This window comes from Tachysurus vachellii, chromosome 23 (assembly GCF_030014155.1).
Source record: "Tachysurus vachellii isolate PV-2020 chromosome 23, HZAU_Pvac_v1, whole genome shotgun sequence".
In the NCBI taxonomy this organism is placed as follows: domain Eukaryota; kingdom Metazoa; phylum Chordata; class Actinopteri; order Siluriformes; family Bagridae; genus Tachysurus; species Tachysurus vachellii.
This window is the reverse complement of record NC_083482.1, coordinates 14,035,405-14,051,267: the sequence shown is the minus strand read 5'-3', so window position 1 is coordinate 14,051,267 and position 15,863 is coordinate 14,035,405.

Genomic DNA, 15,863 nt, shown 5'->3' with positions numbered 1-15,863 from the left:
TAATAGTTATACTAACTGAATTATTACATATTTCCTCATGCTTAATTAATGCGTAATACTGTGCAGTTATTATAATGTGTTACTGCTAATTGGTGTAATAGGTGTAATATCATTAAATAGAGTTTAATTGAGAACAGGAGGATCAGCTGACACCGATATGATCCGATCCTGTTTCTATAAACTCTACTAAGCATATTTTTTCCTTGTTCTGTAATTGAATAACTTGTTCTGTAATTGTCAGTGTAATATATACATTTAATTGAAGGTAAAGTATGAATGTAATAAAAATGAATCCTGAAAAAAAAAACATGTTTTTTTTAAATAAAGTAAAGGTTTCCAGTTCCAAAAATACATTCCTAGTCCAAATTCAATTCCAGTCTTTGCCATTTGGTACAGGATATACTACCTGATATGTTTTTTCTGATATTCGAGCCACCGTTTTCCAATTTTTGTTGGTTTTGGGCCAAAAGCAATACCAGGGATTGGATCAGTGCCATCCCTAGGGTTTATCATTATAATTTATTTTTTTATTGCCTTTTGTTTTGTTGTTAAAATTGGACCTTCCACATGCACAAAGCAGTGAAGAAAATGTCCAGCAGGTAGGTGTTTTTCTGGAGCTTCAAGGTAAATGTTATTTAAACCCCTTATTATTCTGGTTTATTATATTATTATTTATCTCTATTCCTTTTTATTCACTTAAAAGAAAATACAATAAAAAAATATATAAAATATATAATAATATTATTAATGCTAATGCTAATGCTAATGCTAATAATAATAATAATAATAATAATAATAATAATAATAATAATTGTAATGAGGAGGAGGCATACGGCTGTGGATCCATGTGCAGCAGAGGTGTTTATTAGAAAACACTGACAGGGTCGTACAGGCAGAGATCAGAACGGGCAAAACAGCAGTGAGAGAGAGAAGGCAGAATCAGAATCAGGGACAGGCAAAAGGTCGGGACAGGCGGCAATCAATCAGAATATCAAGAGGCAAAACAGGACAGGAAAACCAGGAACACAGGAATACAGAAAACGCTCAGAATGACTGTACTAAGACTAGTCGAGACCTCGCACAGGTAAGCAGTTCTGGCGTGAATATATACGAGCCGGAGATGAGGAACAGCTGGTGCGGTAATCAGGAAGGGAGGTGGCTGATGGGAAGTGTAGTCCGGAAGCGCGTTAGTACTCAGGGGACGCGTCTCTATGGCGACGCTCGTCCGGCGGTTCGTTACGCGTGACAGAGCCCCCCCCCTGCGAGCGGCTCCCGACGCGAGGACGCACCCAACGCCGGGGCCGACCCCGAGGACGGGGTGCCGGTCTCTCCGGGTGCCGCAGGTGGAATTCGGCCGTGAGCGAAGGATCCAGGATGTCCCCCGCCCTCACCCACGAGCGCTCCTCCGGACCGAAGCCCTCCCAGTCGACCAGGTATTCCAAGAGGCCCCTCCGACGTCTGGAGTTGAGTAATTCGCGAACTAGATAGGACTCCTCGCCGTCGATCATTAGCGGCGGCGGTGCGGGTAGGTCCACGGGAGGACCGGGGCCCCCTCTCGGCTCGCCGGCCGGTTTCAGCAGCGAGACGTGGAAGGTCGGGGAAATGCGGTAGGCGGCAGGCAGCGAGAGGCGGTACGAGACGGGGTTAATACGCCTGAGGATTCGGAACGGACCCACGTACCGAGGACTGAGCTTGCGGCAGGGTAGACGGAGACGGATGTCGCGAGTCGAAAGCCAAACCCACTGGCCGGGTTGGTACTCTGGATGTGACCTGCGATGTCTGTCCGCCTGGGTTTTTTGCACCCTGACGGCTCTCCGTAGTTGCCGGTGGGCCTTGGTCCATGTCTCCCCGCTCCGATGAAACCAGTCATCAACGGCCGGCAGGTCGGTGGGCGTGTCGGACCAGGGAAATAAGGGAGGCTGGAAGCCGAGGACGCACTGAAAGGGCGTCAGCCCCGTGGCGGGTTTGACGAGTGAGTTCTGTGCATATTCGGCCCACATCAGGTACCGGCTCCACTCGTTCTGGTTGTGGTGACAGTACGTCCGGAGAAAGCGGATGATTTCCTGGTTGAGTCGTTCCGTCTGTCCATTGGACTGTGGATGGTATCCCGAAGTGAGACTAACGGTAACGTTTAGCCGCTTGAAAAAAGCTTTCCAGACCCGTGAGGTGAACTGAGGACCTCTGTCCGAGACGATGTCTTCTGGGAGACCATAGAAGCGAAAGACGTGGTTGCAGAGCATCTCCGCAGTTTCGAAGGCGGAGGGAAGCTTGGTTAGGGGAATCAATCGGCAGGCTTTCGAGAATCGGTCGATCACGGTCAGAATGGTGGTGTAGTTGTTGGACAGAGGCAAATCTGTAATGAAGTCTAATGCAATGTGCGCCCAGGGACGTTGTGGGACTGGTAGAGGATGTAGTAAGCCCGCGGGTAATTGGTGAGAGGCTTTAGTGGTCTGGCACACCGCGCAGCTGTGGACGTGCTCGCGTGTGTCTGCTGCCAGAGACGGCCACCAGAACTCGTTCTGGACCAGGTGGGTTGTCGCGGTTATGCCGGGGTGGCCGGAGGCCGGGCTTGCGTGTAGCAGGTTGAGGAGCGGGGCGCGCAGGTGCTCCGGTACGTACGTCTTTTCGGTAGGACATTCGCTCGGAGGCGGTGTTTGGGCGTTGGCGTTGGCGATCTCGGTCATGATGTCCCACTGGATGGGTGCTATGATTCGAGTCTCAGGGAGGATCGGCTCGGGGAGCGTGTGCGAGTCCGTCTCTCGGTGAATGCGTGACAAGGCGTCGGCTTTGATGTTCTTGCTCCCTGGCCTGTACGTCACGGTGAATTGGAACCGAGTGAAGAACATGGTCCATCGGGCTTGGCGTGGGTTCATTCGTTTGGCAGAACGTAGGTACTCCAGATTACGGTGGTCAGTGAGAACGGTAAAAGGATGCTGTGCGCCCTCCAGCCAGTGCCGCCACTCCTCTAGTGCTGCTTTCATAGCTAGGAGTTCACGATCTCCCACGTCGTAGTTCCGTTCTGCCGGGGATAGTTTGCGGGAGAAATAGGCACAGGGGAACATCTTATCGGCGGGTCCCTGTCGTTGAGAGAGAACGGCGCCGATTCCCGTGTTGGAGGCGTCCACCTCGACGGTGAAAGGTCGGTTAGGGTCTGGGTGGTGGAGGATCGGGGCTGTGGTGAAGCTCTCCTTTAATTGGCCGAACGCTTTGTGTGCCTCCGGCGACCAGGTGAGCTGAGTGGGAGCCTGCCGTGTCATCGAGGTGAGGGGCGCAGCGATGGTGCTGAAGCCACGAATGAAGCGACGGTAGAAATTCGCGAACCCCAGGAAGCGTTGGAGCTCTTTGATGGTCCGTGGTCTGGGCCACCGTAGCACTGCTTGCACTTTAGTGTCATCCATTGCGACTCCGTCTGCTGAGATGACGTACCCAAGGAAGGATGTCGCGGTTTGGTGAAACTCGCACTTCTCCGCTTTGGCGTATAAACGGTGCTGGATGAGGCGTTGCAACACCGCCCTCACGTGTTGAATGTGGTCCTCCTTGTTCTCTGAATAGACGAGAATGTCGTCGATGTAGACGATCACGCAGCGGTCGAGCATGTCCCGGAACACATCGTTTATAAAGGACTGAAAGACCGCTGGACTGTTCGCTAGGCCGAACGGCATGACCGAATATTCGTAGTGACCGGATTGTGTCGAGAAGGCGGTTTTCCACTCATCTCCTGGTCTGATGCGGATGAGGTTGTAAGCGCAGCGGAGGTCAAGCTTCGTGAAGTATCGCGCGCGGCGGAGTTGCTCTAAGGCTGACGGGACGAGAGGCAGAGGGTACCGGAACTTCACGGTGAGGTCGTTGAGGGCTCGGTAGTCAATGCACGGACGGAGCCCCCCGTCCTTCTTCTTGACAAAGAAGAACCCCGACGACGCCGGTGACACGGAAGGACGAATGAACCCCTTTTTAAGTTCTTCCTGGATATAGGCATTCATGGCCGTGGACTCCGTTTGTGAGAGTGGGAAGATTCTCCCTCTAGGTGGTGTTACCCCGGGCAGTAGGTCGATGGCGCAGTCACAGGCGCGATGAGGAGGTAGTTCCGTTGCCTTGATCTTACTGAATGCCTCTGCGAGGTCCAGGTACTCGTCGGGGAGATTGGGGGTCTCGGTGGAGATGAGTGTGGTGTCTGTGGTGTTGATCTGGCACGGTTCTGCTGTAACACGGCGGTGCGCGGTACATGCGCAGCCCCATCTGGTGATGCGCAGCTTGGACCAGGAGATGGTTGGGTCGTGGAGTTGAAGCCATGGTAGGCCAAGGATGAGGGCGTGCCGTGGGGAGTGGATGATGTGGAAGGAGAGGCGCTCCTGGTGTTGGTCCCCCACCTGCATGCTGAGTCTCCGGGTTAGGTGTGTCACACGCCCCTCTCCTAGCGGTCGTCCATCTATCGCCTCCACTGCTAAGGGAAACACAGAGGGAATCACAGGGACGTTATGGGTGTGGACAAAGTCCCAAGACATAAAATTACCGGCCGCGCCCGAGTCGATCAGGGCACCGATCTCCACATTCACCCCCCGAATCCTGAGCCGTACACTGATCTTGGCGCAGCTCGGTGAGTACGGGGTGACGGAGCGTTGACTCACCGGAGGGTATCGCCCTCGTTGAGGTCTGGTAGGGCAGGTCGACAGTCGGTGTCCCGGTTCCCCGCAGTAAAGGCAGAGACGGAGCCGGAAGCGACGATCTCGTTCCTCCAGCGTGAGGTGCGTGTAATCGACCTGCATGGGTTCAGAGTATTCGGCGCGTGTAAGGCGGGTGGCGGTGCGCGGAGGGGCTCGCGCCCGACGGGAGCGCATCAGATTGTCTAGCTGGATTGAGAGGTCCACGAACTCGGACAGGTTCCTTCCCTCATCCCGGCAAGCCAACTCAGCCTGGAGATCAGGATGCAGACCCTTGCGGTAGAGCAGTCGCAGGGGGCGTTCCCCCCAACCTGCTTCAGCGGCGAGAGTGCGGAACGTCAGAGCATACTCCGCCGCGGTGCCATCGCCCTGAGATAAGGCCAGGAGGCGCTCCTCCGCGCTCTCCCCAGATGCGGAGTGGTCGAACACGGTCCGAAACCGGGCGAGGAAAGCCTCGAACGTGGGGAAGGCGTTCTCTCCCCACACAGCGGTAGCCCACTCCAGTGCCCTTCCTGTAAGCAGGGAACAGACAAAGGCGATGCGGCTGTCCTCCGTGGTGTACAGGGCCGGTTGCTGTGCCACGAACAGTGAGCACTGCATCAGGAAGCCCCTACAACCTCCCGGTTCGCCGTTAAATTTTTCTGGAAGGGCGAGACGGGGTCCGGTGGTCGCAGGTGCGTGGTACGCCGCGGCCTGGGGAGTCGGTGCCGGGACTGGGGGATTCGGCGAAGCGGCGGCTCCATGCAGACCTTGCAGTGCCGCGGCGAGCTCCTGTGTGAGCTGAGTGAGGCGTGTCAGCTGTTGGTGGTGGCCGGCGAGTTGCTGAGCCTGACTGGTGACCTGAGTGGTCAGCTGCGCGACAGCTGCTGGATCCTCTGTTGGCGAGGTCTCCTGTAATGAGGAGGAGGCATACGGCTGTGGATCCATGTGCAGCAGAGGTGTTTATTAGAAAACACTGACAGGGTCGTACAGGCAGAGATCAGAACGGGCAAAACAGCAGTGAGAGAGAGAAGGCAGAATCAGAATCAGGGACAGGCAAAAGGTCGGGACAGGCGGCAATCAATCAGAATATCAAGAGGCAAAACAGGACAGGAAAACGAGGAACACAGGAATACAGAAAACGCTCAGAATGACTGTACTAAGACTAGTCGAGACCTCGCACAGGTAAGCAGTTCTGGCGTGAATATATACGAGCCGGAGATGAGGAACAGCTGGTGCGGTAATCAGGAAGGGAGGTGGCTGATGGGAAGTGTAGTCCGGAAGCGCGTTAGTACTCAGGGGACGCGTCTCTATGGCGACGCTCGTCCGGCGGTTCGTTACGCGTGACAATAATAATAATAATGTGATCAAATTGAGAACTGAAGGATCAGCTGACACTGATACAGATCCAATCATGTTAAAAAAGCTTTAAAATATAAAATATTAATAAATACCAAAACATATAGACTAATAATAATAATAATAATAACAATAATAATTTAAAAAAAATCTTATATTATTATTATTGTTATTGTTATTTTTTATTATTATTAATTTTTAATTATTTCTTTTTCTTTTTTCTCTTCATGTTCATTCAAGAATTAAGCCTTAACTTAACTTAACTAGAGATGATTTAAAAAAAAATGTAACTAATCTTTAAAAAATATTTTTCATACTTGTTCAAGGATCCAAGCCAATAAAAGTTTCATTTTGAATCAAATGGGAACAATATTTAACGATTAAATCCAGTGAATCGAGCACTTTGTGTAAAAACCCAAACAAAAGAGGACGACAAGACCGGCAGGACTCATGCTGAGAAAAATAAAGAGAAACCCCTGCAAATAGACGATAGAGTAGACTTTTTAAAAGACACGTACACAGACACGAATACATATTAGAAGGCAGCCACACTCAAATAAATGCTTGATTATAATGTATAAAATGTTTCTGAGCAGTCAGCTGAAAAACTAATTTCATTTTCTCATTAGAGGCACAAGCCCTGGGCCCATTCTCCTGTCAATGTTTATTACTTTGCAAACAGAAAATCAAAATCATGAGCTTGTTCTGAACCAGAGCCGTGTATCACCACATTTATATGAGGAAGCAGAGTGAGTGAACGAACGATCGCATGAGTGAACGAGAGAGAGAGAGAGAGAGAGAGAGAGAGAGAGAGAGAAAGAACATGGAAAAATATATAGCAGAATGGAGATGATAATAGGAAACCAGCTCATTCAAACTGAAGCAATGAATTTATAGCCACTATGACCTTTTCCTTTCCTGGGAGATTTGTTGCCATGCCAACTTGAGTCCTATTTTTCAACATTGTATGAAGTTCGCCAAAATACAAAATACTGAAAAAAAAAATCTTCTAATCATACAGGGACCTCTACAATGCATCACTGACCACTTGGCCACCTTTTGTCCTGTTTCTTTTGAAAATATTCAGAAAAAATCTTTGGAAACTTTGGAAATTTCTTTCGATTCCACCGGAAAGTTGGTACGTTTTTCAGAGCATTCCAGAAATGTCAGGTCGCTTGGTTCAATGTGAAGGAAACATTTACATAAATATTTTCCTGGCTTTAGACTTCTGGTTATTTCTGAAACGATCTCCTGGATGTAAAGAAAACAGTCCTCAGTCTTGGAGCGTGTATTTAGTCTGGATCAGTCGATTAATCATAATCTAATAATACAGTACATGGATTTAAGCAATCAGAGAAATAATCCACTAAATACTTTGAAGTAAGTATTCTGAATGAAACTTCTGTGTACTTGAAATCATATTATTTCTTGTTATCTAAATACTTTCGGGGGGGCACGGTGGCTTAGTGGTTAGCACGTTCTCCTCACACCTCCAGGGTTTTGGGTTCGATTCCCGCCTTGGGTGTGTGGAGTTTGAATGTTCTCCCCGTGCCTCGGGGGTTTCCTCCGGGTACTCCGGTTTCCTCCCTCGGTCCAAAGACATGCATGGTAGGTTGATTGGCATCTCTGGAAAATTGTCCGTAGTGTGTGATTGTGTGAGTGAATGAGAGTGTGTGTGTGTGTGTGTGTGTGCCCTGCGATGGGTTGGCACTCCGTCCAGGGTGTATCCTGCCTTGATGCCCGATGACACCTGAGATAGGCACAGGCTCCCCGTGACCTGAGGTAGTTCGGATAAGCGGTAGAGAATGAATGAATGAATGAATGAATGAATGAATAAATACTTTCGTTAAGAATCCACAATTAACGCGTAATTGTTTGTTAACTTGCCAGTAAGTAATCCAAACTACAAACTATATAGTTGTTAAGTGACTCTGCTGACAAAACCGTAATGCCCTTTTTAAAACCCATTGCTTCTTCTACATGTACCAGTGTTATAAACTTAATTGCTAAATTAACGCCTTTACCATTAATATTACCAAAATTGTTCAGCGTCGGTTACTAAATCATTAAGCTTTCGTTCGCATTGCTGTCGAATACATTCTGGAGTAATTCCTGAAGAACTTGACTATTTTTTTAAATTAAGCTAGTAAGAAGTTTTAATCTGTAATTAAGCAGCCATGATGAAACTGGTATACTTAAAGAAAACCCCTGAAGCATGAAGAGAACATGCACGAAGAATAGCGACCGCGGAGTGATGTGAGGCTAACATGATAACAACGCTAAGCATTTTTCTGAATGTTCTGATAATGTTAGCAAACAAGGTGTCTTCCAACGAGTAGATTGTAAGCCAATGAGTAAGTCTTGAAATGGAAAAAAGTGCTCAGTCCATATTGGGTAATCAATACACACACACACACACAGAGCCTCTGTCTTGTTCTGTTTCTGCTTGGTCGCTGCTCCGTGTCAAATGAATTACAAGATATGACAAGCGCCCTACCCTAAAACAATTTCCAACCGGACGTCACTTCCAATGAAGCCTTACGATATGAATTTTCCGAATCAGAATCGAAGAGCCAGAGAGGTCAGAGGGAGAGAACAATGAGGAAAGTTCATCAGGGCTCAGCCACCTCATTTGTGTAGCTGAGAACAGTGCAGCTGTTGTCGAGTCTCTGCTATCTATTGTGTGCGACCTGGAGCTTGTTACAAAAGACTCACATCACCCCTGGGATGGAAGGCTACTGACCCAGAAACGCCTCCTCTGACCTTCTCAGCAATGTGGGCGCTACAAAAGCGAGATTTAATTTACATTTACATATAATACGTTCATCAGATTTGACTGCTCTTGCTATACGGATGGTTTTTTGGGGGTGTTTTTAGTTTGTGTGTGTGTGTGTGTGTTGTGCGTGAATACACTTGTGGCTTCTCTCCAATCGCTTGAAGGAAAGAATGCTAAATTGGCTATAGGACCTGGTGGTTACCTGCAATTTCACAGCTCTTTTCATGAAACTGAGTGCAAAAGTTTGCACCTCCTATGGCACTACAATGAAAATGAAATGTGGGTGAAATCTGGAAAGTCGACAAGCTGAAACATCGATAGAGAAGACGAGGTTGATGAGACCTACAGTATACAGTATATGGTGGCAATTTGGACAAACAAAAACTTTAGTACGGATGTGGTATATAATGCAGTGTAGCATAGAATTAGAGATTGGATGGATGAACAATATCCATGATGCCTGTGGGTGTGTGTATCGTGACATACTGCATCTTACTGTATAGCAGCCTTGGGTTATTTTGGACCTCATTAAACTTGGCAGATTATTTATTTATTTATTTATTTATTTATTTATTTATTTATTATAAGAAATTAGGACTGATGTTATCCAACATCGGCAGGGGCGGTACTAGAGGCGGGGCCACAGGTGCCCTGGCCCCTGCTGAAATCTGATTGGCCCCTGATTGGCCCCCGTTCCATCAATCGTCGACGAGAAGAGCAACCGGAGAATTTTTCACAACGATCACAGATGCAATCCCCCCCCCAAACAATTGGCGGCACTCAAGCGTTTGAAAAAGGAACGACTGCCGAAATGTATTTGCACCGTACTGAATAAATTATTTTGTGTGCTTGAATGTACCCTGTACTTCGCCCCTGAACGTAACATGTGGCCCCTAACAGTCCCTGTTACAGAAAAATCCTAGAACCGCCACTGAACATCGGGTATAGGGAAGGACTTAAATAATGTGATAATGGTGGTAAAAGATGGATATCAGTTATCTATCTATCTATCTATCTATCTATCTATCTATCTATCTATCTATTGAGTCACTTATTTTTTCTATCTATTTAGAGAATCATTCATTCATTCGTTCATTCATTCATTCATTATCTATTTATCTATCTATCTATCTATCTTTCTATCTATCTATCTATCTATTAACTATTCAGTCACTTTTTTTTCTATCTAGTTAGAAAATCATTCATTCTTTCATTAATTCATCCATTATCTATCTATCTATCTATCTATCTATCTATCTATCTATCTATCTATCTATCTATCTATCTATCTATCTATTAACTATTCAGTCACTTATTTTTTCTATCTATTTAGAGAATCATTCATCTATCTATCTATCTATCTATCTATCTATCTATCTATCTATCTATCTATCTATCTATCTATTAACTATTCAGTCACTTATTTTTTCTATCTATTTAGAGAATCATTCATTCATTCATCTATCTATCTATCTATCTATCTATCTATCTATCTATCTATCTATCTATCTATCTATCTATCTATCTATCTACTGATCAGTACATACTGTACGAATGCCTTAGCTTAAGGTACTGAATTACAGTACATATGAACATTTTGTTATATATGAATGATGCTGATATGAATATTTGTCATTCATTGTTCAGCGGTTCTTATTTTAGTGATTAATGCAAACTACAACTAGAACCACTTTAACTTTATCCCCTTGGTTTCTCATCTTCATAAAGACAGGCCTTTCTGTCAGAAAGTTAATACCAAACATCGCTGCAACATGTGTCCTGACCTTTCTGTAGCTGGAGTTTCTGTTTTGATATGCTCCTGATAGCAAGATGGCCTGGTCTTTGCCAAAGAAAAGGTCACGTTGACTGTTCACATTAGACACACACATTCAATTCATCCTCAACAGATCAGCCTACACACACACAGAGCACTCTGGGAGATTTATATTGTCATCAGTATACAGCCACTTCAGTCTTATTTAGCACTATTTATGGTCGGCTCATATGATTCGATTCGATTCGGTTCAATTTTATTTGTATAGCGCTTTTAACAATGGACGTTGTGTCAAGGCAGCTTTACAGAACATAAAAAATATAGTGGAAAAAGTTTGTTATATAAAGATTAAAATGATAGGGGGGCACGGTGGCTTAGTGGTTAGCACGTTCGCCTCACGCCTCCAGGGTTGGGGGTTCGATTCCCGCCTCCACCTTGTGTGTGTGGAGTTTGCATGTTCTCCCCGTGCCTCGGGGGTTTCCTCCGGGTACTCCGGTTTCCTCCCCCGGTCCAAAGACATGCATGGTAGGTTGATTGGCATCTCTGGAAAATTGTCCGTAGTGTGTGATTGCGTGAGTGAATGAGTGTGTGTGTGTGTGCCCTGTGATGGGTTGGCACTCCGTCCAGGGTGTATCCTGCCTTGATGCCCGATGACGCCTGAGATAGGCACAGGCTCCCCGTGACCCGAGGTAGTTCGGATAAGCAGTAGAAGATGAGAGAGAGATTAAAATGATACAAAAGTTCCAGATTCATATTACACTTATATTTAAATGTGTTTGTATTTATCCCTCTGAGGCGACTGTGGTGAAGAAAAACTCCCTTACATAGAAGAGGAAGAAACCTTGAGAGGAACCAGACAACCATCAAAAGTGAACCTCATCCTCATTTGGGTGACACTGGAGGGTGTGATTATAAACTGTTATAAACACCAGAGAGTGTTATTATGAATAATGTCCTTTCTACAGTCAGATACAGTCTGATAATTGTGTATTGATGAGGAGGTTGTTGTCCTCAAACACCACATGGAGTTGGTATCTTCTCTTAGAATGTCTGAAATCTTTATGAAGCAGAATCCAACTGGAGCTGGAACATCTCTAGATACCTCAGGATCCTCACAGGGTTGATGCCTCTTCTCACTGAAGGTCCGAAATCTTCACAATCAAATAATTTTGACTGCACACACACACGCACACACACACACACACACACACACTGATTCATTCATTGATCGTTTTATTATTATTATTTAATTAAGGAACAACATTTGATAACTGTTATAAAGTAAGAAGTAAACAAGAACTTGTTTCATAGATATTCCACAGCATTTTATCCATTTTATAGAAGCATTTAATCAATGATGCCATTTAATAATGAATGAGAAAAAAAATGCAATCGTTCCCAAATAGCTGCAATACAGCAGGAATAAATCACTTTCATGCTGTTCTTAGACAAACGATCGGTAAATTCATGTCACTGATTATTTTCCTATAACAGCACAACACCCAAGGGTTTTTAATCCTGATTAAATCAAGCCGTAACACGCTCGCTGAGATTACGCTAGACACGGTGTCTTGGGTTGAAGATACAGTTTCTTTTCTCCTCAACTGTATCCAAGGAAACAAACCCCTGAAAGGGGCATGTCATGATGCTAGAACAACAAAATCTACTTCTCACATACCGTATATATCCCTCTTGGTCATAAACAGTAAACACTAATTCATATAACAATTACATTCTCTGCGCACGTGGACATTTATTATTCCAAATATAGACATCTGTTTAATAAGCAAACATCCGGCGAGGGCTTGTGCACTGATCTCATTCATCAAGTCTGGCAGATTCAGCTCGTTTACCCTCATAAGATGGAGTGATTGTGAGAAATTTAGGGCATGGCTGATGAAAAAAAAAAAAAAAAAGAAGAGGTAGTCATGCATATGGACAGCTTTCTGTGGGGGTGGGGGGAGAGAGTGGGGGGTTTGTCAAAGTGGCATTGATTGATGAACCCGCTGAACATCATGAACTGAGAATCAGTGCGAAAGGAATTATAAGATAAATAGCCTTAGCAAGTGGAGTCGAAAACCAGGCTGTAATTACAAAAACGGTGCGATTTCATCATGGGCGAAGACTAACCCTGTTATTAAGCTTACAGAACTTTTTATTCGTATTTGCCTCTTTATATTATAATACAACTACATGCAGTATTTTATATAAATATATGTAATCGCTCCAAATTAAATTTATTACATAAAACTCTGACATCTGAGGACCTCCAATCCTCCGTGTAGAAGAGATCTGGGGTTAAGTCGAGCCCACAGTTACTGTTGTTAGGAAACAAATCAAATGCTTGTTAAATGCTTACACAATGGTACGTTTGGCATCTTTATGTAATGTGTTGCTCACTCACTGTCCTGTGCTTCAGCAAATCCTGGAGAAAATCTGATATTTTACACTAAATACTCTGCTTTAGTTTAAAACCACATCATTCAGATATGAATCCTTATAAGCACACAGACCAGCAATGTGACACAGACACACACAACACACACACATACACACACAGACACACACAACACACACACATACACACACACAGACACACACAACACACACATACACACACAGACACACACAACACACACACATACACACACAGACACACACAACACACACATACACACACAGACACACACAACACACACAAAACACACACACATACACACACAGACACACACAACACACACACATACACACACACAGACACACACAACACACACATACACACACAGACACACACATACACACACAGACACACACAACACACACAGACACACACAACACACACATACACACACAGACACACACAGACACACACAACACACACATACACACACAGACACACACAACACACACACATACACACACAGACACACACAACACACACATACACACACAGACACACACAACACACACATATACACACACAGACACACACAACACACACATACACACACAGACACACACAACACACACAACACACACACATACACACACAGACACACACAACACACACACATACACACACAGACACACACAACACACACACAAACACACACAACACACACACATACACACACACAGACACACACAACACACACACATACACACACAGACACACACAACACACACACAACACACACACATACACACACAGACACACACAACACACACATACACACACATACACACACAGACACACACAACACACACACATATACACACAGAGACACACACAACAAACCCACATACACACACAGACACACACACACATACATACACAGACACACATACACACACAGACACACACAACACACACACACAGACACACACAACACACACACACAGACACACACAACACACACACATACATACACAGACACACACAACACACACACATACACACACAGACACACACATACACACACAGACACACACAACACACACACATACACACACAGACACACACAACACACACACATACACACACACAGACACACACAACACACACACATACACACACAGACACACACAACACACACACATACACACACAGACACACAACACACACACATACACACACAGACACACACAACACACACATACACACACAGACACACACATACACACACAGACACACACAACACACACACATACATACACAGAGACACACACAACAAACCCACATACACACACAGACACACACACACATACATACACAGAAACACATACACACACAGACACACACACAGACACACACAGACACACACAACACACACACATACACACACACAGACACACACATACACACACAGACACACACACATACACACACACACACACAACACACACACAGACACACACAACACACAGACACACACACAGACACACACAACACACACACACATACACACACAGACACACACACACATACACACACAACACACACACACAGACACACACAACACACACATACACACACAGACACACAACACACACACATACTGTACACCCACAGACACACACAACACACACAGACACACACAACACACAGACACACACACAACACACACATACACACACAGACACACACAACACACACAGACACACACAACACACAGACACACACAACACACACATACACACGCAGACACACACAACACACACAGACAAACACAACATACACAAAGACACATACAACACACACACACACACACAACACACACAGACACACACAACACACACACAGACACACACAGGTACACACATGAACACACACACAGACACACACAACACACACAGACACACACAACACACACTCACACATACACACACAACACACACACACACACAGACACACACAACACACACAGATACAGACACACACAACACACACACATACACACACAGACACACACATACACACAGACACACACATAGACACACACAGACACACACAACACACACAGACAAACACAACATACACACAGACACATACAACACACACAACACACACACACAGGTACACACATGGACACACACACAGACACACACAACACACACAGAGACACAAAATGCACAAACACACACAGAGGCACACACATGAACACACATACATACACAAACACGCACAGGCACACACACACAGAGGCACACACATGAACACACATACATACACAAACACACACACAGGTACACATGGACACACACACGTGCGCACACACAAACACACACACATACACACACACATCCACACACAAACACGCATATACGTGACACAGGAAGGAAATAAGATCCCATACTTCCTTTCGTCCAGACTATAATATATCATCTAGTCATGAGAACATTTACTGCAGCCAGTGAACCCTTTAACTAACTAAAGTAATTAAAGAACGAATAAATATTATTATGATTATTATTTTCTTCTTCTCTATTATTATATTCTTCTTCTTGTTAGTTGTCATGCCCCCAGATTCAAATTAATATTCAGTGTTTGAATTTGAAAATCAACATGAAAAATGAAATTATGCTTTCATTTGTTCACATTCTGAGGCTTTCTCATCACTTCCAGAAGATTTTTAATTAAAATTGTCAATTAATTAAAGTTATTATTTAGTCCTTGTTATTATTAATATTCTATATTTGTAGTTATTGAGGTTTGGATTAAATTCAGTTGAAACAGGTTAATCAGTAATATGTAGCCTTTAGAACGTTGGCTTGTGATTTTCACCCCTGTAACTACATTTAAAGCTCAAGGCCACAC